This window comes from Aedes aegypti, chromosome 1, assembly GCF_002204515.2.
Source record: "Aedes aegypti strain LVP_AGWG chromosome 1, AaegL5.0 Primary Assembly, whole genome shotgun sequence".
In the NCBI taxonomy this organism is placed as follows: Eukaryota; Metazoa; Arthropoda; class Insecta; order Diptera; family Culicidae; genus Aedes; species Aedes aegypti.
Window position 1 is genome coordinate 141,015,013 of NC_035107.1, and position 24,073 is coordinate 141,039,085.

General features: G+C 39.7%; 1 long non-coding RNA gene across 1 annotated transcript; it reads right to left on the reverse strand.

The window, feature by feature from the left end:
• Positions 1-13,944: 13,944 nt before the first annotated feature.
• Positions 13,945-20,009, reverse strand: LOC110677744. The gene is made up of 2 exons (XR_002501162.1): positions 19,161-20,009; positions 13,945-14,381 (listed from the first exon to the last, which is right to left on the reverse strand). It is a non-coding gene; the product is annotated as an uncharacterized LOC110677744 (long non-coding RNA).
• Positions 20,010-24,073: the final 4,064 nt, after the last annotated feature.

Genomic DNA, 24,073 nt, shown 5'->3' on the forward strand with positions numbered 1-24,073 from the left:
GTATGTTTGTTGTTATCTCTATCTCATGCTCAGCGGCATTCGTGATTGTTAAATGATCGCCTTTTAAGTAAAACACGTCACTGAATTGTTCTATAATGGACTTCATTGGCTTAAGACTTTCATGTTTTATATGCTGCAAGTTGATTGTATCCAGTAGCTGGTCGATTCGATTCCTTCCATTAGCTTGTGTGAATCTCTTGTTCTCGGTTAAGCTAAGATCTTCTTTTTGGCCTATATTGTCCCATTCGTGATAGTCATCCTGTTGGTGGCTCAGTTGTGATTCGATGGTGAATACCTGTCCCATTTGTCTGTTGAGATCTGCTAGCTCTGGGTTTGAGACACTGTTGTCGAAGAATTCCTCTTCTTCTGGATAGTTTTCTTCCTGTTCTTCGTCTTGGGGAAGGTTGATCCGCGTTTCTAGGTAGCGTATTTGCGAAATATTCTACTTGCATTACAAAAGGTCTTAATTCCTCTGTCTTGCCATGAAATTGCGGAATGCACTGTACAGCTTCCACCATCGGAAATTTATATTCGTTTTCGTTAGCCATTTTTATAAATGAGTTTGGCATCTTCGGACTTCGGATAGTTGTAGTCATGTGACTTGACACTCTGAACTCAGAATCTTGAATGAAGTTTATTGAAATGAAAGTAAAAGGAGAAAGTTCTATGGGTATGCTGCACGAGCGAAGTGAGTGCGTTTGTAAAACATTGCATGACCATGTACCGCACATGTGGCAACAGTTACGAAGGTTTCAAAACAAGGAATTGAGGAGAGTTTAACTGCTGACTGGGAGGTCGCAGTTGTTTATGCATATTTTGCTACTGACTGTGAGGTCGTCGTAAATTTAGGAAAGCAATTAAAATAGGATATCTTTAATGAAAATGTTTACCATATGTGGGTCATGGGTACAGTACTGAATTATGAGAAATGTAGTAATGCTACTACAGAGTTATTTAAAATGCAACTATAACGATAAAATTTTGTTTTTAAGTTATCTAGTGTCTTAATGAAGCTAGTATTATCAAGATCGATTTCTTCTATTCGTTCTTGATTGGTGCTTTCTTCTAGTGCTGCCTGTCCTGAATCTACGTATTCTAGGAATTGCGGGAATTCTTTTGTCTCCGTGGATGTTTTGAGTGAAGATGATAACTGGGGGTTTCCCCAGATCTGACTAATTTCTTCTTGTTCTGGCGCAGGAATATGTATCTCCAGGCAGTAGTCCGAGTTCCGTCTTTGTTGGTTTCCTACCCTTTTTGGGGTTATTGCTGTTCCACTTAAGATTTTTAAGGACTGGCTAACTTTTGTTCTGACAAATTCTAAATCATCGGTTAATTTATTCCAGTCTTTCGTTCTAAGCCTATGCTCATATGTTTTTATACGTGTTTCAAATTCTTCGAGATGATCTTTAAGGAGCTCTTGCTTGGTTAAAATTCCTTGTAATGATCTCGCTCGATTTTTGCTTTTGTATAGGTTTCTAAATTCTCTATCTACATAATCTTTTATCTCGTCTAATCTCGTCATTTGGTTGTTGTATTGACTTCGATAAGCAGAATAAGAGAAGAAAAGATATAACTTCTTCTCAATTTTTTAAAATGTTTGAGCTCAACTATAGTTTTGATTGCTAAGATCCAATCCCCTATAGAGGTGATAGAAGTGACACAAACTTTAGGTTCTTCTAATGGCATGTGTATAGCGTATATAGATTTGAAAATTATCGCCGTATATAAGTTACAATATCGACATACTGCTTTTTTCTGTTGACACAAACTTGGTTTGAACGCATTGTGTACTAGTGTACGAAAATTTGACGAGCAGCCCTGTTCGTCGTAATGATACTAGAGTGTCCATTTGTTTTTTTCTCCTCCACTTCTTAGCCGCATTGGCGCATATGAATCATAATTGTAACACTCAGTGCACTTGAGCGCTTGGTTAATCGTTAATTAATTGGAGTGCAACAGTTTTCTCGCGAGTTGCGGTGCTCACTGATTTAATTCATGGAAAACGTTATCGTACCCGGATGTGGGCTATGTATCGAAGTTATTTTCGAGGTTCAACTGTTATTCCTTGGTTCAAATTAACCTTAAGTATATTATGTTCTTTCTCATTTTACCATTTTACTCGGAGTGGTGTTATTTTTATTTTCTCTTTCTTTTCAGGTTTTCTTGACATTGGCGATATTGCTTGCGTTATATTTTCTATCTCTACTTCTTTTTCCGGTGTTGGATCCATATAGGTTTCTCCCTTTCCTTGTACTAATGAGCGGGGTGGCACTGGTGGCAGAGCCCTTACTTCGTCCAGAATAATATTTCCCTGGGGTTCTAGAGTGGGATTGCAAAAAATTTCATGCATCTTTTCCATTTTTACATTTCTGACCTCTGGATATCTATTCTTTAGAACGAGGTGTTCGATATTTATTCTCTGTCTTTTTAAACTTGACGTTCTTTTTGATGGTTTTTCGTTTTTGATTGATAAATTCCCTTTGAAGCAACATATACATATTGTTACTAAAGCAATTTTCATTATGCAGGCACCGGTTATAAACCCATAAAAGGTCCATGACGATGGTAGTGGATAATATTTCATGTTCTCCAAGACAGGCTCGGTTTTCTTTAGGTCTTCGAGGTCTATGCCTAAATCAAACAATTTTTTGTGGTCATAGACTGAGTACCAAGTCTTATTTCCTCTTAGTTTAGGAATAAATTCTTCTCTTCCATCTAGAATACTGAAATTCATTTTATTAAACCTGTGTGTTTCTACAATTGTTAATCCTTCCGAGATGCGCTCATCAGTGTAAGATATCTTAGTCGTGTTTGAAATAAGAATCATTCCTGGAGTTAATGTTATTTCTCCTGAACCTTGAATATTCATGAAGGAGTGATTATATCCATGAAAAATGTTAACTTGAATTTCATGTGGTGCTATATATGCCCATATGTTCGGGTTTTCTGTGGCGAACCATGTATCCTTTGTTACGTTTAGAATACTAATCTTACAATTTTCTGATGAATTTCTGAACCTCAAATTCAGCAGGCATTCTTGATTTGAATTAATTTAAATCTCAGGGAGTTGTATTGCGCATAGCCTGTGAGACGAGATGCGTTGACATTTTTAAAATTCTGATAATGGGATGACAAATCCCCAATCTCGTTCTATCTCCTTGATCAACACATTTCGTTCCAATATTAAGGAGGATAATATTGTTCCGGTACTATATGGCAGGACAATCCCTTTAAACCCATGGAATTTTTGTGTAGCAATCAGTGGGATTTCCATTTTTAAGTTTAGGACTAGGTGTTACGTTGCACAATAAGCTCGAGGTGTCTTCCTTATGCGGATTGTCCACCAACATGTGATTTCTTCTCGATTTTCTTATCACACACCAGTCAGAAAATGTTGGCGGCCGGCGTTTTGAAGAAACGCTTTTCCGCTGTCACCACTGTAACGTTACGAGCCCTCGCGGCACTGGTTTTCGGATCTCTGTAATCAAACAATACTGAACACTCAATTCTTCTTCTGCACAATTTTTATCGTATTCGATTTATTTTGGAACTCCTCGCCTATAATCTAGTTTAATGTGCCACTTTAAAATCAATTCCACTTTTAGTTATTCCAATAACGAAAAATCACTGTTTAAGGTCAGCTATTATTCATTTCACGCATTTACCCAGAAACACACTCTCGAACCGAAACTCCGACCAAACTCACGCCGCAAACGCTCCCAATCTCGACTCGGATCTTACACGCCAGCGTCGTACACACGAGAGTCTCTTCCATCTTGGCGGGTCGGTTTTAAAGGGTTGATTCTCCTCTCCGGCGAGGAACTCACTCTCCTAATTGGTAGAACTTGTCGTCTCGTTCTACCTATCCGTGAGCGGTGAGCAGAACAAATCCGCAGGTGAGTCACCGTCCTTCGCTCTTCGTGGTGCGGCTGGGAAGAAAAACTTAAGCAAAAACAATCCGATTACCCGCCACCTATAGAGCTAAGCAAACAGGAAAGCTGCGTAAGTAGAAAGTTCTCGCGCACGTTTGTTTGCTTTTACTCTATAGCGGTAAAATTATGTCACTCTAAATTTGGCACTGTCGGATTCCTGGCCAAGGTAAAACAAACAAAACCAAATTGACTTCTGGGTTTGCAGTTACGCAACAAACCACTGCAACGAGGAAACACCCGTTACTTTGCTTCGTCAGGCTTTATGCAAGAAAAGCCATCATTTCCCGGATACATAGAAAGTACCGTATCATGATGCTAGGCTGGTACATGTGAGAAATACTTTGCTCCTGATAAAGAATCTATTACATCCTCAATGTTGGGTAAAGGGAATTTGTCGTCCTGGAGTACTTGATTTACCTTCCGAAAATCAACTACAAGCCTCCATTTTTTATCGTCTCCACTAGATTTTTTAGGAACAACCAAAATTGGGCTATCCTCTGCCTCGATATCCTCCCCGAAAGATTGATTGTTGTCCTCGAAATTGACCTCGGCCTCTGTGATTTGACCTCGATTTTGACGTCCCGGGATACAACCACATCGCAGTTTCTTCCTCGGGATTAGTGACCTCCAACGCGTCACTAATTGCTTTGGTTAAAATCAACGGGTTCCTCGCTTGGAGAAAGAATTTTGTCTTTTGGACCTTCAGACCATTCATAAATGATTTTACAGCTATTGGTTGTACAATAGCGTCTGCTGCGGACTCATCGGTAAATGTTCCTTTCGAGACATGAGCTGCAGCCAATTTTGCTGACAGCTCGGAGATTTCTTTACCGAAATCATTCAGGGATTTCTTGTTCTGTTTGGTATTTTCCATCTCCGATTCTATAGCCTGAGGGCTAAATCGGATCGCGAATTTGGTTTTTAACAACGATTTTACATCCGCCAAAGTTGTTGCCGTGTTCACAGTGCCATGCGCGGGTCCGCTTAGTCGGGTTTTGATAAATTTGATGAGGTCGGCTTCGGGTACTGTCTCAGAGTAATCTTTTAATAAATCTATCTCTTCGAAAAAACTGGTAAGCTTTTCAGCTTCACCAGAATATTTCTCGACCAGTTTTAATGCAAGCGAAAGATCTAGTTTACCCATCTTGGAAATTTCGGGATCTGATTCAGAGTCTACTTCTGAAGGTGTCGATTTAGAGTCTACTTCTGAAGGCGTTCTAGAACCAGATTTAGCTGGTTTTATTTTTAGAATGTGTAAACATTCATTAGCAATTATTTTTAAATGTCGATACCTCTGTTTGAAATTTTCTTTTTCGGCTGAACCATTATATTTAATTACGATTATTTTAATTCTCCTATTAATCATTAACTATAAACTCGTTTTTTTTATTTTTGTTTCTTTAGTGTAGCGCGGACTTTTTTTTTTAAATTGATTAATAACTTATTAAGATTATCCCCTGCATTAAACAGATCCTCCATGCTCTTGGCACTCACCTATTTAATGTTGCATTGTTGCATTTTGATCGCGCCGATGAGCGAACTGCTCCGGCATGTGTTGGCTTCCTTGTCTACACGGGGTTCCGTTGGCCTCGCCGAGCGGTCTGCTCCGAGGCTTATTGTTCTTCGACGGATAATTTTTTTTTGTGCGCCGACAATATTGACGATCGCAATGTCCTGTCTTTAATTTGCTCAATTTTCACAGTGACGACCGGTTCACTTTTTTTTTTTGTGCGCCGACAATAATGACGATCGCAATGTGCTGTCTTAAATTTGCTTAAATTTGCGCGCTTATGCGCCGCGCCGCCCTCTCGGCGACGCGCTCAGTGTTCTGGCGGTTAATCTTCGCCACCGCCTTAAAAAGCAGAAAACCAGCGGCAAAAACCGCCATGGCACATAGTGCCACCGTTTGGGCAGTGTGATGCCCACACTGGGGCTGTGGCTGACCCCCACTCGCGGCGGCTGGTTGACGATGGCGGTGTGCCTACGTGACACTTTTCGCTGCACTCAGCATAAACGATAAACAAAGATCGCTCGTTTCTGCGCGAACTTTGGATACATTATATTTCCTGCTGACGGTGCGGTGCGAAAGGCCCGTATCCACCACATTGTAATTACTCACCATGTTGTGTTTACCATCCTGTCGAGCGACGCTTGGGTTGCAGTCGGTTTTGGCTGGTACACGTATTAATGTTACTACTATTCTGGATTGTCCTGCGGTATCCTTGAGCTGTGCTCCCAGCCGGAGTGTCCAGAGATTAAATTGTTCAGACTCTTCACCTTTAAACTAGCATCACGATAGCGGTCGGTTAAACGTACAAACGCTGAGGACGGGGTTTGCACACCGTGCGTCCAACAGCCACCAGCGAAACTGTCGCATTCAACTTTATTCGCGAGTTGCACGCGCATACCTAGCACGCCGACGACGGGGCGAGCTGATTTGCGGACTCGTTAGAATTGGGGTTTTGTTCGGTGCGCAGTGGTCTTCAGATGGGAACAGCTGAAGAGGTGCGGCGAAATAAAACTCCTGACTTGAGGTTCGTCAAGACTCTAACCCACATCTGTTTATTGATAGCCTTCTTTTATGCCGTTTTACAAGTACGCATTCTTAAGGTCTAAAGGTATGAGCGAACGAGGCGCCTGGGACAAAATGTTGACAAACAAACTATTATGCGAAATGCCTTCCGCATGCCCATCGATTTCTTTAATTTGATGTGAGGCCGACGGTGTGATTCACCGTGATAATTCGGGTCAGTCATGCATATGGTCCTGACCGTTGGAACTACTTAATGGTTTGTTTTGTAAACTGCACCGTTGGGCGTGCGTATAGACTTGAACTGAAAAGTTAAGATGATATGTTAGATTAAGGTGAGACGGGAGAGATGTCTAGTACACTACAATATGACTAGATGTTGATTCCAGACCTCGTTTCCCTACACTTCCTCTACAGTCTCTGGCCTCGGGGGTGAGAGACTTCCAGGGGGAGAGTAGCCTTACAGGAGCTACATAAAGCGTCCCTTCACCTATTATAATACTTACCGAATATATCATTATTCCACGTTGCTCTAGCCTGATACAGGTTGAGATTGACACTTTAATTATGATTGTTTTACTTTTCCGTATGTACTAATGGAATCCTCCACACAGCTACAGAATTGTGATATGGATTGTTTCGGACTGCTCTTCAGACGTCTTCAATAGTATAACCTAAGAATGTACGCCTGTACTTAACCTCAAAGGTACACTATGCTCTAACGCAGTGTCTCTCTTTGAGCCAACTTCTACACTTTTTGTTGAAAAAAGGACAATCTTACTAATCACTACCACTTTTTCACACTCTTAACACTAATCTAGCTTTAGGTAGCTAGCCTACCAGACTTCTACTCTGTTTGGTATGAGAAATGAATCTGACTCTGCAATGGATTGCCCTAGCTATTTATACAAAAGGTCGGTATGCAAATATCAGCTTGTTGTGGTTTCTCCTTGTCGGTTGTTATGGCTTGTGGTTTGACGATGTCTTCGCATGTTTCCTATTAACGATTCCAATAACGGTGAAATGATATGGTGACCTGATTCTAATGAGTTTGTTGACTGGCGGGCGTTATTATTATGTCTAGCACGTGTTCGTCATCTGTTGCTAGATCCGTATAAGGCATGAAAGATGGTCGGAATGGTATTAACTCTATGCAAGATGGTCTACGTTTTAGATCTGCTTGTATTTCTGTAACTTTTGGTATGAAGAAAGGTTTTTAGGGAAATGTCTGCCACAGATGTTGTCTCGTCAAATTTTGTTCTAATCTGATTAAATTATCTAAATTTTGTAATATTTTTGTAATTTTCATTACATGTTTATTCTACTAAACATTTTTATCGCTATTGGTCTATATATCTGGTGATCTGCATGGATTACTCACTCATCGTCTCGTTCCGCTAGGTTCCGTCACTACTCGTTTTGTTGCTGCTTTTTGTCGCCTACGATAAAATCGGTTGACTTTCATTGGTGTAGTCAAAAATATTCTTCTTTGCACTTTTACACTCACTCGGTAGGTGTTGTGGTCAATTTCACTATATGCGATTCTTCTGGCTTCAGTTGTGTTTGCAATCGATGCAATGCTCGTGCCTGATGGAGCAGCTTATTTCAATTGTTCTTAGCTCGGATCTTCAGTTAGTACCAGCTAACACTTGACTTAAAACTTCTTGTCTATTGTTTGTCACTTGAGAACGTAAACTTTCGTAGTTGGTGATGATTCGATAGAGTTTGTACATCACTAAACCTGCGACTAACACAATTGCCATCGCCTGTTCTAACGGCAGAATCAGTGAATCTATCCCAGAATCCCCCTACCTTGGCTCGGATGCTTTCATAGTCCTGTGGCGAGAAAGCAGAGGTGTAATGATACCCAGACGGAAGCTGAACTTCCCCCCTCAAGGAATCGACCACGCGTGTTGATATCACTGATTCGACCATTGGAGATATGAGGGCGGCTTGGTATTTTTGGGTCATGTCAGTCCTGTAGAGCCGTCCTCCAGAGATGCCGGAGAGCTCTCGAAATTCATACTCGATTGCATTCGGGGCTATAGACTGAGGTGGGCGTGTTTCAATAAGGCCATGATCTGTTTTGACGTACCAGTTTAGGTTACTTATCACTGGTACGCCGCGGTACAACGTGGTTTTGCGAACCTCGCTGTTCTTAATTGAATCGCGACGAACTTGACTTTACTTACTAAACGATTGCCATCCTGACGTCTGCCAGTAGGGTCGCTTAAGTGGTCGATGGCCAAATTTGGACACGTCCAATTGGGTCGAGCTAATGTATCAGAATCGTCACGTTTATTGCAGTTCAAAGGTTTTTATACATTTTCGAGGTCTGGAACAATTTGCTAAAGTGTGTATGATAGAAAGAGTAGTGTTAGTAGTGTTGCATAGGTGAGACAACTGGATTGACAATGTGACCAAAAAGTTCATCTTTGCATGCTAAGCAATATCGGTTATTTGTCGCGATCACTTTGGCTTGGCTTGTTATTTGACTCCTCCGAGTTGCCTGCAACCAGCTCTGGACCTCACCGAGGGAGGTAAGGTGAGCCGATAGAACGATGCACCTCGGTGGTTAATGACTTCCATATGTGCCGTTTGTGATTGCATAATTGCCTGGTCATTGCTTTGGTGCTAGGATGATTGGTGTGTGTTATTTTACAACATGGGTTTTATTTTGGGTTATGGATCCAAATGGTATGCTACACATTACCATAATGCAAGAAATATGGTAATGATGAATTCATTCTAAAAAAATTAATTCTGCTGATTCTTCATTAATTTCATAAGATTCTTGATTTTGATATTCAACGTTTTCTGAATATCTGTTGAATGATGTTCCATCAGAATATTCTTCGTTTGCTAAAAACGGAATTTGTTCAAAATATTGTTGGACATCTGGATCTTGATCTACATTAGATGGTGGTTGAACTGTTTCGATATTAAAATTTCTCATCCTTTTTGCTGGTCTATTTGAATAATTGACCATGTTTGATCTAGTCGACGGATCTATATCCATCGATTCAGGTTTATTGAATTGAGGTTGTAAAACTGGTTGCTTTACTACAGGTGGTGGATTTGATGAATATTGGGGTTTCGCAACAAATGGCAAATTTTGATTATGTCGTGGAATAAAAGGAGGGTTTGGATTATATTGCGGTTTGGGAATAAATGAAGGATTAGGATTATAATGTTGTCTGGGTATGAATTGATGATTTTGATAATGTTTAGGCTGTGGATTGTGATATATATTCGCTGGTTGATTTGTTCGTATAGGTTTGGGCGGTAATTTTGGAAAATTATGTTGTATTGGTTTTGTTATTTGCAAATTTTCTGGAAGTTTAGATTTAATAAAAGTTTTTCTGTATTCAACATTGTGGAACGATAAGCAATATGCATATGCCTGTGCTAAAGACGTCGGTCTGTAATTTCTTAAGAATTTTCCTAAATCTCCGTCGAGTCCTCTAATAAATGCATCTATTGCTTTATCATTATAAGCTTGTAAAATTGCTGTTAAAGCTTCTGGATGTTGATATCTATCATCGGTGCGTAGGTGATTGGCTATAGCTGACAAAAGTTTATTTATCTGATCATAATATAAATCAATTGCTTGTCCATGTTGAGCGCATGACATCAACTGATGATCTAAGGTCGTTAAATCACGTTTTTCACCATAGTAAGTTTGGAGGGTTTGTTTAATTATGAGCCAATTGATATTGACATTGTGGGCTACCAATGCGTTGTTAGCCTCACCTTTAATTTTCCTTCTGATAGCTTTGAAATTTATTTTTCTCGTTAACTGAACTAGTTTGTCTTGGTTTATATAACGATATTAGACCTTCAGCATCTACAAGCCAACATCCTAACTCTTCTGGATTACCAGAAAATTCTGATAGATTTTTCACTAAATCTGGAATCGTTTCTATGGTACTAGGATCAATGGGTGTATTATTTTCGTTCGTAAGGATAAGAGGGGGATCAGAATAATCAAGTGATTCTGGCTGTTAAATCGCACTCTCAATTGCTTTAATTCTTCTTATTAAATCATTATATTGTTGATCATTCATTTTCGTCTCTTTTAAATGCAAGCTTTTTAATTTATCGATTAATTGATCAATTTTTATTTGGTAATTAGAGATTGGAAATTTATGAAAATTAAATCACTGGTTATTAATGATTATTTATTATACACTGCTTATAACTTTCTGAACTGAAAAATAAATTTCGTTAATAATACTTACAAAAATAACTTTATCATAACTCTCGTACTGTATCGTCGAGAGTGCAAGTACTCCTCTTCTATCAGGGAGTATCCTTGTCTTTAATACGGGTCCTATTCCTGTGTCAGCAGGACTCCAATGATGATTCAGGACCAGGCACGATCTTCAACTCTCCCAGTGAAGTGGCAGGTTCCTTTTTGTCCGTCGTCGAGTGATTAGCTGCCGGCGGTGACTAAGGTGCTCTGCTTCACGGCTGCTGATGCGGTAAAGTTGTGTTTCGGAAAAAAAATTCACTATGCTGTTTCGCCGCGACACTATTAACCGAACTCGCGCTGGTCCCTATTCGGGCGCCAGTTAATAAATTATTACGTAAAACTTTATTATAAGAGGTTTCGGATGATAAACTTAACAACCGATTACTTTGGACTATCTAACAGAACTGAGAAGGTTGGGCTGCTTGCCCTTAAGAGTAATAATTGATGTTTATGTTTATACACATTCCAATTGTGTTATGGCTTGACTCTTATCTATTTCTAGGATGCAAGGCCGGTGAATGTTGATGTTATGGTGTTGGGTTGATGCAGGTGCAGGTGGTTTCTAGGGTGGTGCTAACTGTTGTCTGCGTCACTGCTAGGTTTACTTGCTCGTAGGTAATGTTCTTGTGTGCTACTTCGCAATTAGAGGTGGTTACCAATGAGAGAGCAGTCAAGTTAACTGACTTGGACTTGCAGTCGAAAGCCGTGAGCCCATGTGTCAGGGACAAAAATGATGATGGTGTAATGAAGCTGAACCTTCCCCCTCAAGGAATCGACCACGCGTGTTGATATCACTGATTCGACCATTGGAGATATGAGGGCGGCTCGGTATTTTTGGATCATGTCAGCCCTGTAGAGCCCTCCTCCAGAGATGCCGGAGAGCTCTCGAAATTCATACTCGATTGCATTCGGGGCTATAGACTGAGGTGGACGTGTTTCAATGAGGCCACGTACCAGTTCTCATTAAGAAAATACTTCGAAAGCAGGTCGGGTAAGCACTGAAGTGGTGTGCCGACGTTAATGAGGATCCTACTGCGAGGCGTCATAAAAAGTGTCTCGTTGTCACGGGGAGTTCGTTGTGGCACCCAGTCATGTTGAGGTCAGGGATCACAGCCACAGGCCTACATTTGGCTAGATAAATGACTTCTCCTCGCGCAACTGCAGTGTGCCCAGGACCCCCATATGTATAAGCGAATTATTGAGGAGACAGCAGAGCAATAGAAAGGAGGTTCTGAGTAATCCGGTTATGTGCTTGACACCGATCGTGATTGAACAGGTCAAAAAGTTTGCTTACTTCTTGTCGTACATGGCGGAATGAATAAACCAGCTTAGAATTCACGAAGTTGAGAAGACGCACGTCGACTGCGGTTACCTTCCTACGCAGTGGGAACTTGGGACCGTTAGAAGATAATAAGGTAACAAACAGACTCGGATACTCGGTATAAAATGACCTGTATCCGCAAATTATCTCTTGTCTGTTATTTAAGAGCACTTGGAAATCGTACTCCGCATAGTGTACGTGAACGTATTCAATAGAGGTGTTCCCTGCGACATCTCGCACCAACGTCCCGGGGCCCTCGTACACAAGGCTCTTCTCAGACTCCGATCCCTCACAGGATGGAGTTGGGACCGTCCAGAAAACATCGCCGTAATCTACGTCAAAACATGTCTCGTCTTGGAGTTTACAGTTATTTCCGTTGGGGAACTTTATTAGGCTCTCCTCAACTGAGACGATGGCGGTCCCTGGCGAGATTGTTATAGTTAGTGTTGTGTTGATAAGGGGGCGATCGTACTCTCGGCCATTTCTCACCATGTCGGCTCCGGGGTGCAGGATCCAAGTTAAGTCTTCGACGGACGGTTCGGCTTTTTTTAAAAAAAGTCTACTCTCGATCACGGTCAGAAATGAACTGCCTGGACATTCTTTATTTTACTTTCATCAAACCTCACAATAAACAAAACGATATTGCCTCCTAGCCTAAACAATCAGAATGATACGCGATACCGCGCGGATGTTTTGTCGTCGTCAGCGATAATCCGTGTGACCAACTGACGAATGACGATTGCTTTACTTTGCTGTGGTGCGTGGGCCACTGGGTGATAACTGCTCTCCCCCGAGTGTTGAGCCTCCTGGGTCAACGTTAGACGGTTAGCCCTGCCGGAATGGTTGAAGCTGGTTGATAGTACTGGACGTCTTTGGTAGCCGTGGGTGCCTCGATGGGTGAAGTGTTGGATCGGTCAATTTGAATGAAGGTGCCTTGAGAACGAAATTTGAACATAACGAAAATTATGATAAAAATGATGATCGATGTCGAGAATGAAAATCCTCCTATGAGAGACCAGGAATTAGCTGCCGTTGCGGATTTAAGATGTTGCAATTGTTTCAAATGCTGGTGTTGTACTTGATGAAGTGTGTGGATGTCGAATTTACGTTCGAGTCCTTCTTCCTTTACTTTTAATCCTGTTGATGGGATGAAGATTCTTTGGTTAACTGTTTTGATGACGTTGTTGGTTAAAGTGTGTTCTCCAATGGTTATAGAACAATTTTGATACATGATCATAAATGATCCGGTTAGGTTCCTATTGGAGATTCCACATGTTGTTTGAAGATTGGTATTAATGTCGTTGAGAAGTGCGGTAGTTTCGCTGATTTTGGTTACGGAAGGGTGCTTGGGATTATGTTCGTATGTGCATTTGCTTTCCGTTCCCCTTGCTAGTTTGGAAACGCAGTTGTCGTCCGAAATGTCTTCGACGTCTGATTGATAGCATAGACTCCAATTTCCAAGTCGTTCACAAGGTGTTTTCTGTAGTAACAATTCGTTCTTGTTTCGTAAATAAATATTTCCTTTCAAATGGATGCGTTGAGAATTTTTTAAGATGGCTTCGATTTTCAGTACTTCGTAGACCGGATGATAAAACTTGGGGATGTTTACCACGTAGAGCAATAACTCGTTGTTTGTGCCGATGGTCACCTTCGCAAAGTTGATGGCTTCTTCTAAGAGGTCCAGGTGCATGCCTTGGTTGCTTAGCAATTCGTCAATTTGGATGATTTCGTCCGTGGTTAGAAGCTTGTAATTGACTGTCCCTAATTTTGCAAATATTATGGCTTCCTGTATGCTTGCTATCTCCTGATTGATGATGTCTAAATTTTAAAATCAAATGTAATACCTGAGTTTCTTCTGAAGAAAGCTTGGAATTTTGTTCTGTAATGTTGATGAGTTTATTAGTTATTTCTGTGAGGTTTCCTAAACTATCAAAAACTTGGTCGTTAATTTTGATTTGTTTGTTACTATTGTCGACCATTTCGTTTATGCCTTTTGTAATTATTCTAAGGTCGTCAGCGTCAGGTGAACCAGACATCCATTTCCATGCTCGTCCTAGCGCGTCCCAACGTTTTTGTTTTCGTCTTGGTTTGAGTTGTTTTATATTATTTCTTAGGTCGTCTGTCTTTCGTTTCAGTAGTGTGATTAGTTCTGGATGGCTGATGTTTACTGTGGATATGTGACTTTCTATCTGCGATATTGACTGTTCTATGTCCGTTATGTTGATGGCATGTACGAATTTCTGGTATCCTTCTATGATTCTTGCTTCTCCTATCTTCACTATGACTACTGGATCGTTGCTAACGTTGTGAATTTCGATGTTGTTACAAAGTATGTGTGGGATTCTGAAATTATTTAACATTGATATTTTTAACATTAGATTTATGTAGTTTGGAATTATGCTCGTTTTTGAATGTGACATTATTATTTTGTTGTACAAAATGTTTTTTAAATTTTGGTTTATGTTTTGCCCTGATTATTTTGTCCTTAACGAAGACTTCTTTGCCAACAACAAACTCTGGTGGGTCACGTCGGTTTTTATTGATTGTTGAAAGTTGTTTGTCTTGCGTTTTTGTTAAACTAACTAGAACATCGTCATAACGTTTTTGTCGAATTTCCTCTAGTCGATCGGGGTCAATTAGTTGGTCAGTATTTCTAGTCTTCCCAAAGACAATTTCTTTGGGTGTCATGGTGGTGGACGAGTGAATACTATTGTTGTACTTTTCGACAACTGTTTGAATGAGGTTTCGAACAGCCGTTTCAGGAGTGATCTGTTTTTGAATTCTATAGAGTTCTAGGATAGTTGAGTGGAATCGCTCAACTACACCATTGACTTCGGATTTATGATGGGGGGTCAAATACACACGAATATTCAGGTCTATCATCCAGCCGCGAATGGTTGGTGATTGTAAACCTTTTTCATTGTCTACAACAATAGATTCAGGAGTAACATGCGAAGTGAATATTGTCCATATTCCATCTTCAATATGGGCTGAATTTCTGGATTCTATAGGAACCATTCGACCGTATTTACTGAATTTGTCGATACTTGAGAGGAAGTAATGGCTTTCTATTTGGAAGGGTTCGCTTATAAAATCTTTAATATTTTGCGTAAGTTTTGGGAAATAAAACTCTCGCAAAATTTGTTCCTTATTTTCGTTAATACCGCGGTGAGCTCTTAAATGGGTTTCGCGAATGATTCTTTCTTGCTCTTCCGTGTTTGAGACATCTGTAAGTATTTTTTGTGTAAAGCGTATTTTTAGGAGACCAGCGCGACTGAAGAATCGTTTATAAACTTCTTGAAGTTTTCCTAAGATCTCTTCGGAAGTATATAAACCATTCAATTTAGAAGGATCAAAAAATTCTTTGAGTAATGAAGCCAGTATTTGATCAGTTAGACTTGTTCTTTTAAGGACTATACGGCGGACTCCTGGGAAGGGATTTGTGATTATTGTGTCTGGGCTATCATTTACTTTTTCAATAATGACTTGATTTTTAAAGACGTTAAGGGGGGCTTCAGTTGAAAGAATGTAATTAGTGTCATCATCTTCTGCCGAGTGTTGAGTTGGTGTAAGCGAGTAAATTTGGATGCGACTCAAGGCATCTGCGACAACGTTACTTCTGCCGGGTTTATACACGATCTCATAATCGTGTTCTTCTAAATATGATTTCCAATTTTTCAATTTTGCATTCACATTTCTGGGTGATAAGGAAAAAGTTAGAGGTTGATGGTCAGTAACTATTTTAAATTTTTGACCATAAATATAATTCCTGAATACTTTAAGAGCCCAGTAAATTGCTAACATTTCCTTTTCTGTTGCTGAATAATTTTCTTCAGCTCTATTCAAAGTTCTAGAGGCAAAGTGTATTGGTTTATCACTACCAATTTCACCTTGACTAAGCACAGCACCAAGAGCGAAATTTGACGCGTCTGTGGTGATCAAAAATGGTTTTGAAAAATCAGGGTAAGCTAAAACGTCGTTGCTAGTCAGAATGTTTTTCATAGTATCAAAACATTTCCGTTCATCTGGGTTTAAAATTATTTGCTTTTTTGAATCGGGATTCTTCTCCCCTCTCAAAAGATTTGTTAGAGGTTTTGCAATTTTTGCAAAATCTTTAACGAATCGTCTGTAGTATCCGATGAGTCCTAAAAATCCTCTTAATTGCTTAAGATCTTTAGGTTCCGGAAATTTCATGATTGCTTCAATCTTTTTTTCGTTTGGTTTGATTCCATTATCTGAAATCACGTAACCTAAGAATTCAATCGATGTATGCATGAATTCAGATTTGTCCAGTTGGACTTTCAAATTTGCTTTGTGTAGGGTCTTTAGAACTATTCTTAAGTTTTCATTATGTTCCTTAAGATCTTTTCCAAAAACTACCACATCGTCGATATAAACGTAGCATCGTTTACCGATGTGCTCTCGTAGAACATCGTTCATTGCTCGTTGAAAAATAGCGGGAGCGTTCTTGAGGCCAAAGGGCATACGAACAAATTCGTATTTCCCATAGTTGACCGAAAAGGCGGTTTTTTCAATGTCTTTGGGATTCATCTTGATCTGATGAAATCCGGAAGCCAAATCAAGGGTGGAAAAATATTTATTTCCTCCTAGTTGATCAAGAATATTTGATATCTCAGGCATTGGGTACCTATCAGATATCGTTTTTTGGTTTAATTTTCTGTAATCAATTACGAGACGGAATTTCTTCTCTCCCGATGCGTCCATTTTTTTAGGGACGACCCACACTGGAGAATTCCATGGGGATCTCGATGGTCTAATTATGCCAGATTCGATCAGTTTTTTCATTTGTTTGTCAACTTCATCTTTGTATGCCATGGGATAAGGGTAAGTTTTTTGATAAATGGGTAAATCATCAGTGGTACGAATATCACAGTTTACATTCGTAACACAAGAAAGGGTACTGTTTGGATTATGAAAGAATTCCTGATAATCTTCTAATATTGGGATTAACGTCGATTTTTCTTGTTCACCAAGGTGTGCTAACCTCAGTTTTTCAGAAACTATGATTGAATTTACTTTCCTGGGTGCTGGTGTGGGTGTATAGAAATGTATAGGAATGTTTAGCGTTTTTTCCATGCCAAAAACTTGTAGAATTCCTTGGTTAGAGACGAAATTGAAATATTTGTTGAAAATTATACCTGTTCCTATGATTCCGTCGAAGAAAGTATGGAAATCAAAAATGGAAAATTCAAAAGCATGGTTAACAATTGGAGAAAAAATTGGAAGATGTGTAACCTCGGAAATAGCGTTATTTCCTGTAACACCTTTAACAGTTTGTCGAGGTATTTTAAAAATTTGTTGTCCGGAAGTGAGAGCCCATTTTTTGGATATTATATTTATGTTGGCTCCACAATCGATTAGTAATTTCATATATCCCTTATTAGTTGGGATTTTGATGAATGGTAGCGGCGAAACGTTTTTCATTCGAACCATTTTGCCACCCATTCGGTATCGTTCTCTAAAAAATTGCTCTCTTGGGCCTGATTAGTTTCTTCGCTTGGGGTTTCTTCATTTGCCGCGATGTTGTCGATATTCAAATTTTCCAGAGGCTCTAGCAATTCCTCTTCATGGAAAAATTCCCTACTTAGTTCTAATTGTTCTTCATACCATTTTTGGTATTCCGAAGGGTCAAGAACATGTTCCAGAGTATGTGCGGCTCTTTTTGCTCCTGGGTCATGTGCTCGCATAGAATCGCTTGCAATTCTACGTTGAGCTATCGGTCTATTACCATAATTCACATGGTGTGTGTGAATACTGCTGGTATCCATTGGTTCAGGACGTGGTTGGGGTTGTATGAAGGTTCTATTGGGTGCAAAAACATTGGGTTTTGCATGAGAGTTGAATTGATGAAAGTTTCGAGGAGGAGCTATCGGGGGTGCTCTATAATTGAAATTATTTTGTGGAGCATGGGAGTTATTTTGTTGAATATTTCTTGGTGTGATTGGGGGTGCTCTATGAAGATTGTTATGAGCATTATATTGACGCGGTGGAACTGGAGGCCTTTCCACAAAGTTGGGTTTAGGCAATGGAGGTGCCGAAGAAGGGAGTGGATGCCAAGAAGGAACGTTTACCGGTGCATTTCGAGCGTCTAAATTTAAATAGTCCACGCAATAACTATAGGCTTGCGCCAAACTCGTTGGCCTAAAGTTTTTGCAGAATCTAGAAAGAGGGTCACCAAGTCCCCTAATGAATGTGTCCAATGCTATTTGGTTGTATAGGCGCATTAGCACCGTTTCAAAACCTTGCCATTGGTTATCCATGGCAACAGCTGAGCTTATTAGGGTTACGAGCTCCCTAACTCTGCTGTAATAGCTCTCAAGACTTTCAGTCTTGCTGCGTCTGAGCGATTTTAATTGATTGTCGAGAGTCATTAGATCTCTCTTGTCAGCATAATACAACTTTAGGACATCTTTAATGCTGTCCCATTGAGTTGGAGTATTGCTGGTTATGAGAGCGTCGTTCGCTTCTCCTTTGATTTTTCTTCTGATCGTTTTGATCAGAAGATGGTACTGAAAATTGCTTTTCAGATCCTCAAAAAAGTTCAAGGACATCTTCGACATCCAAAATCCACTGGCTTAAATCGCGTGGATTACCGGTAAAGTCGGGGAGGCCTCGAACAATTTGCGGAATTTTTCCGCGATCCTCGAAACTAATGTTTCGATCAATAACGAATCGAGGTGCGGGATTTGGGATTGGAGCTGGGTTTGGAGCTGGAATTTGAACAGGGATTGGTACTGGAATTGGGATTGGATCTGGAACGGGAATTTGAGCTTGAAGTGGATTTTGCACGATGTTGAGGCGTGCGGGTTGTATAATTGGAAGGGTCATGATAAGGATTAAGGACAGGTGAACTACTTAATTAATCACACAAAGTTTTCACTTTCACACTTTCACACTTTCACTATTTTATTAATTACGGATTTATTTTGTTTTGGTTTAGGGTTAGTTCGCGCCTAAACTGTGATATTATAGTGGTTCGCTTACGGATGGGCCGGGCTTACCACTGTGTTGTTAGTAGGCGAATTCGCGTTTAGATTTTTGACACACTGAGGTGCGGTTTTAACTTATAAACTATTTCTTTCTGTTGTTAATAGTACTTACAAGAGAATCAGGAAGCACAATCGCATGCTGCGGGACAACGCCTAGGTCCTGGAAAGTCCTTTGAAGCTCAGGAAGTACGGTTTGTACTGCGGGACAACGCCTCAGTCCTGGATGGTCCTATTTCCGGGGTTGGGTATCCTGGTAGTGCACCTCTTCGCGCTCCGTCTCCTCAAATCACCAACTTGATTGATGATGGCTCTGGGTCCGGGATGACGAATTCTCTCTTGGAGGCAGCTGAAGGTGGCTTCGTTCGACTGAACTTATACAATTACTATCAGGTCCCAGATTCGGGCGCCAGTTAAGTCTTCGACGGACGGTTCGGCTTTTTTAAAAAAAGTCTACTCTCGATCACGGTCAGAAATGAACTGCCTGGACATTCTTTATTTTACTTTCATCAAACCTCACAATAAACAAAACGATATTGCCTCCTAGCCTAAACAATCAGAATGATACGCGATACCGCGCGGATGTTTTGTCGTCGTCAGCGATAATCCATGTGACCAACTGACGAATGACGATTGCTTTACTTTGCTGTGGTGCGTGGGCCACTGGGTGATAACTTCCATCAGAGGTTACTGATCCACGGCTTACATATGCATACCTAGTCTGTCCCTGTGAACTCAGCTGGATGTCGCTAAGGGCGCCATACGGAACACCTTCTTCTTATGCATAGTGTCACACTCGTGTCTTCCGATTCGGACAATCTCGGAGAACAATCCGGCATGATGAAATGTATCAATAGACTTTCCACATCTCCCCATTACACTTCTAGACTCCACATGACAGCGTTAGAATGGGAGCTCGTATCGCTCAGTTGTCTGCGTCACTGCTAGGTTTCTTTTACAATCAATGCAATTCTTAATGAATTGGTTGATAGTGTTTCGCATATTTTTCCAGTAGTATGATGCTCTTAGTTTATTTAGTAAGCTTGAGGTTCCAACGTGACCACCTAAAGGAGTCACGTGGTTTTCTAGGATTATTTTGTCAATATCGGTTTTGTTTGTTATAATTTGTGCTGGTATTTGGAGATCTGTTGTAAAGCGCTTTAAACGTTTCAGTTTTGATTTTCGAAAAAATCACACTGTTTCTTGCAATTGCTATCTTCTTGATGTTAAAATGTTTGGCCATTATGTTAATTGTTTCAATTATTTCTTCGACGTCTGTTATAGTTGAGCACGTATTTTCAGAAAATTGCGCTTGAGCAAGATTCTTTTTCAATTTTTTATCAAATATTTTCATTATCAGCGCTGATTGAATTTCGTCAAATTCGATAATTAGTTTAGGAAGATTAAACGCATCAATATTATTCACTGAATCGTATGCTCTAAGGTGATCAGTCTTTGAGTTACAGATTTGAGTGTCATTGTTGGGATTGCTTTTTGTCATTGATCTTGTCTGTATTGGTAAAACAGAGATAGTTTTGAGTTCATCTGAATCAACAATTACAAGAGAAAGTGCATCGGCGCCGACATTTAGCTTTCCTTCAACGTGTTCAATGTTGAAATCAAATTCTTCCAAATCAACTCGGATTCTAGTCAATCTAGACGAAGGGTTCTTCATGGAAAATAAGTATACGAAAGGGCGGTGGTCTGTCTTAACAGTAAACCTCCTTCCATATAAATATGGTCGAAAATGGGTGATTGCCCAGTGAATTGCAATAAATTCTTGCTCTATGGTGGACTTATTTCGTTCACCTTTAGAAAAGGACTTACTAGCATATGCCACTGGCAAATAAGTGTCGTCGTAGGGTTGAGTAAGCATTGCACCACACGCTACTTTAGAAGCGTCGGTACTTAAAACAAACGGTTTTGTAAAATCAGGGAATTTTAAAATTTGTGGGGATACTAATTTATGTTTCAAAATTTCAAATGAATTTTTACAATCATTGGACCATTCAAACTTTACATTTTTTCTTAATAAATTATTCAAAGGGTGTGCCAATTCTGCAAAATAGGGTATGAAACGCCTATAGTAATTACAAAATGCAACGAAACGTCTTACGTCGTCTGCATTTGTAGGTGTAGGAAAATTAGAAATTGCTGAAAATTTCGATTTATCAGGCTTGATTCCTTCATTTGAAATATGATGACCAAGGCAGGTCACATCAGAACGAAAGAAATGACATTTGGCAGGGTTAAGCTTCAAATTTCGTTGGCGAAGCTTTTCAAAAACAAGTTCTAAATTTTGTAAATGGTGGCTAATTGAACAACCTATGACAATGATGTCGTCGATGTATAAAAATGCACAATCTGCGGGAAGAGCACTTAAAGCGATAGTCATCATCCGCTGGAAACTGTTAGGTGAAATATTGAGACCGAAAGGAAGCCTCTTAAATTCGAAATGGCCGGTTTCAGTGGAGAAGGCTGTAAATTGTTTTGAAGCGTCATCAATTTCAATTTGATGAAAACTGGACATCAGATCTAGAGTAGAGAAAAAAGAATAGAAATATTTTGCTCTACCTAGCTGATCTAAAATATCGTCAATTCTAGGAAGTGGGAATTTATCTCCTAGAATTTTCTTATTCAGTTGCTTTAAATCTATAACGAGACGCCATATTTTTATCATCTGTCGTAGTTTTCTTAGGAACAACTAGTATTGGTGAGTTGTAAGGGGATACCGAAGGTTGTATAATATCTCCTTGCAACATATGGTTTTTAATTTCTTCACGATGAATTTCAGGGAGTCTGTAATTTTTTATATAAACCGGCGAATTGTCCGTCAGATTTATTTTCTGTTTATAAAAATTGTTACTAGTAAGATTATCAGTTTTTAAAGCAAAAATATCCTGATATTTATTGCACAAATCAAATACTTTAGATTTAACGTCTTGCGGTGTCTGTTCTAAATGTAGTTCGGACACTAATTGTTGTTGCCTGGTATCATCGTTCGGTAAATTATTAAATGAATAAATTTCGTAATTTTCTATATTGGACAAATGATTTGAAAAGTTTCGTTTAATCTTGACCGTTTCGTTCGTACTGTTCAAAAATTTAATAAAAGGGTTGTTGCAATTAACTATTGAATTAGAAATAAATACTCCTGGTTCTACTTCATTGGATTTTATTAGGAATGTGTTTTGAGTGTCTGCGATATTTATGCGTCTGAACACTTCACAACGTGGTGGAAGAAAAATATTCCCATCAATGTCGTCATGAATAGGGATTTCAAAGGTGTCAGAATTACTTCGACCTGATAACATCCAGGTGTCGTAATCGATTGTACAGAAATACTTGCATAAAAAATCTCTAACAAGTATTCCGTCGGTAGGGATTGGTAAATTTTGCTCTATCAAATGAAACTTGTGTTGTATTTGCTTTTGGTTTGGTAATGTAATTGTTGCTATTGATGTACCTAAGGTTGATACTGAAAGATCATTTATTCCGGAAATATTGCATTGGTCATTTCAAGCGTGTGCTAGAATAAGGGCGTAAGTCGCATGATCGATTTCTCTTCATCGATCCTCTCTTCTGTGAATAAAGGTGACAAGATGTGGGTTTGTTAGCATTTTTTCACTTCAGACCGTTTGGCAGTAATGCAATCTTGAGCCCTGACGTGAAAAAGTGCCGAAAAACCCGCATCTTGTCACCTTTATTCACAGAAGAGAGGATCGATGAAGAGAAATCGATCATGCGACTTACGCCCTTATTCTAGCACACGCTTGAATTTGTGTTAACAAAAGTTTATGGATTTATTTTGTGTGTCTTGAAAATAGAAATGTCAGCTCCAGAATCCACCAGTAGGGTGCATTCTGTTTCTATGAAATCTATCCTCAAAACTACGAAATTACCACAACTGGGGTTTATTGAAAAGAATTTCTTTGCTGTTGATGTTGTAATTGCGCTAGTTGCATCGGAGGGTTTAGTTGTTGTGCTTGTTGGTTCATTACTCCCCAATTTGTGCTTGATGTTGGGGGACCGGTAAGTTTCCCTGGCTGTTGAAAAATATCCGACGCCCAGGTGGTCCTTGGTAGCGTGGTTGATGTTGATAACTGTTTCCACCACGCCAATTATTGTTACTACCCGTCCTGTAGTTGTTGGAAAAATTTTGGTTGCCGTTGTAGCGGCCATTATGAAAATTATTTCTACCGCGGGGACGGTTACCTCGACTGTTGAAACCGCGGCCACGACCTCTGTAATTAGCATGGTGTCCTCTTACTTGAAAAACTTAGCACTTAGCTGATTTGGAGAGCCATCATAAGTGTTAATTAGGGCGGTGCCCAATCTTATGTCTACTGCTGGCATTACTGCAACTTCCCTACAGGCCGCCCTTTTTAATTTTATATAGTAAACAACTGCCAACACTAGCGTGAATCGAAGCGTGCTGTGCTCAACAACGGACGTGAAAAAATTTCCGTCCGTCAAATTTAAGATTTTTTTATGTGTTTGTAGTGTTCAATATTTGAATATTTTCTGCATTTATTACGTTATTAAGCCCAATATAAAAGTTTGTGCATCAAGCAGTAATGCAAATTGTCCTTACGGGGAAGATTTTTCAAGCGCTGCTGTTTTTCCTGCTGCCAAACTTCCATCAATGTGTGAGCCCGAGTTCATTGGGAGGAAGTTGCGTTGGATTGTGGATCAACAAGAAGCAAAATTCAGTGAAAGTTTCGGCGTCCGAGTACATACATGGCAGACGGAAAAATTTGCCAATACACCAAGGCTCATAGAGTTGAAAAATGCTGTTTTTACTGACCACTGCAAAGCTACTGCTGATTGCTGCAGGACGAAGTCATTGGTGGTAACAGCAGTACCCACAATCCAGGAGTACAATCACACCAGACGTTGGTGTACTACTGGAATTTGGTGAGATCGTTTTTAATACTTAATTTTAAATGTTTTTATCAAATTACACACATTGTCTGATATTTGGTCAAATGAATCAAGTATTCATATTCTTGTTATTCCTAATCTATT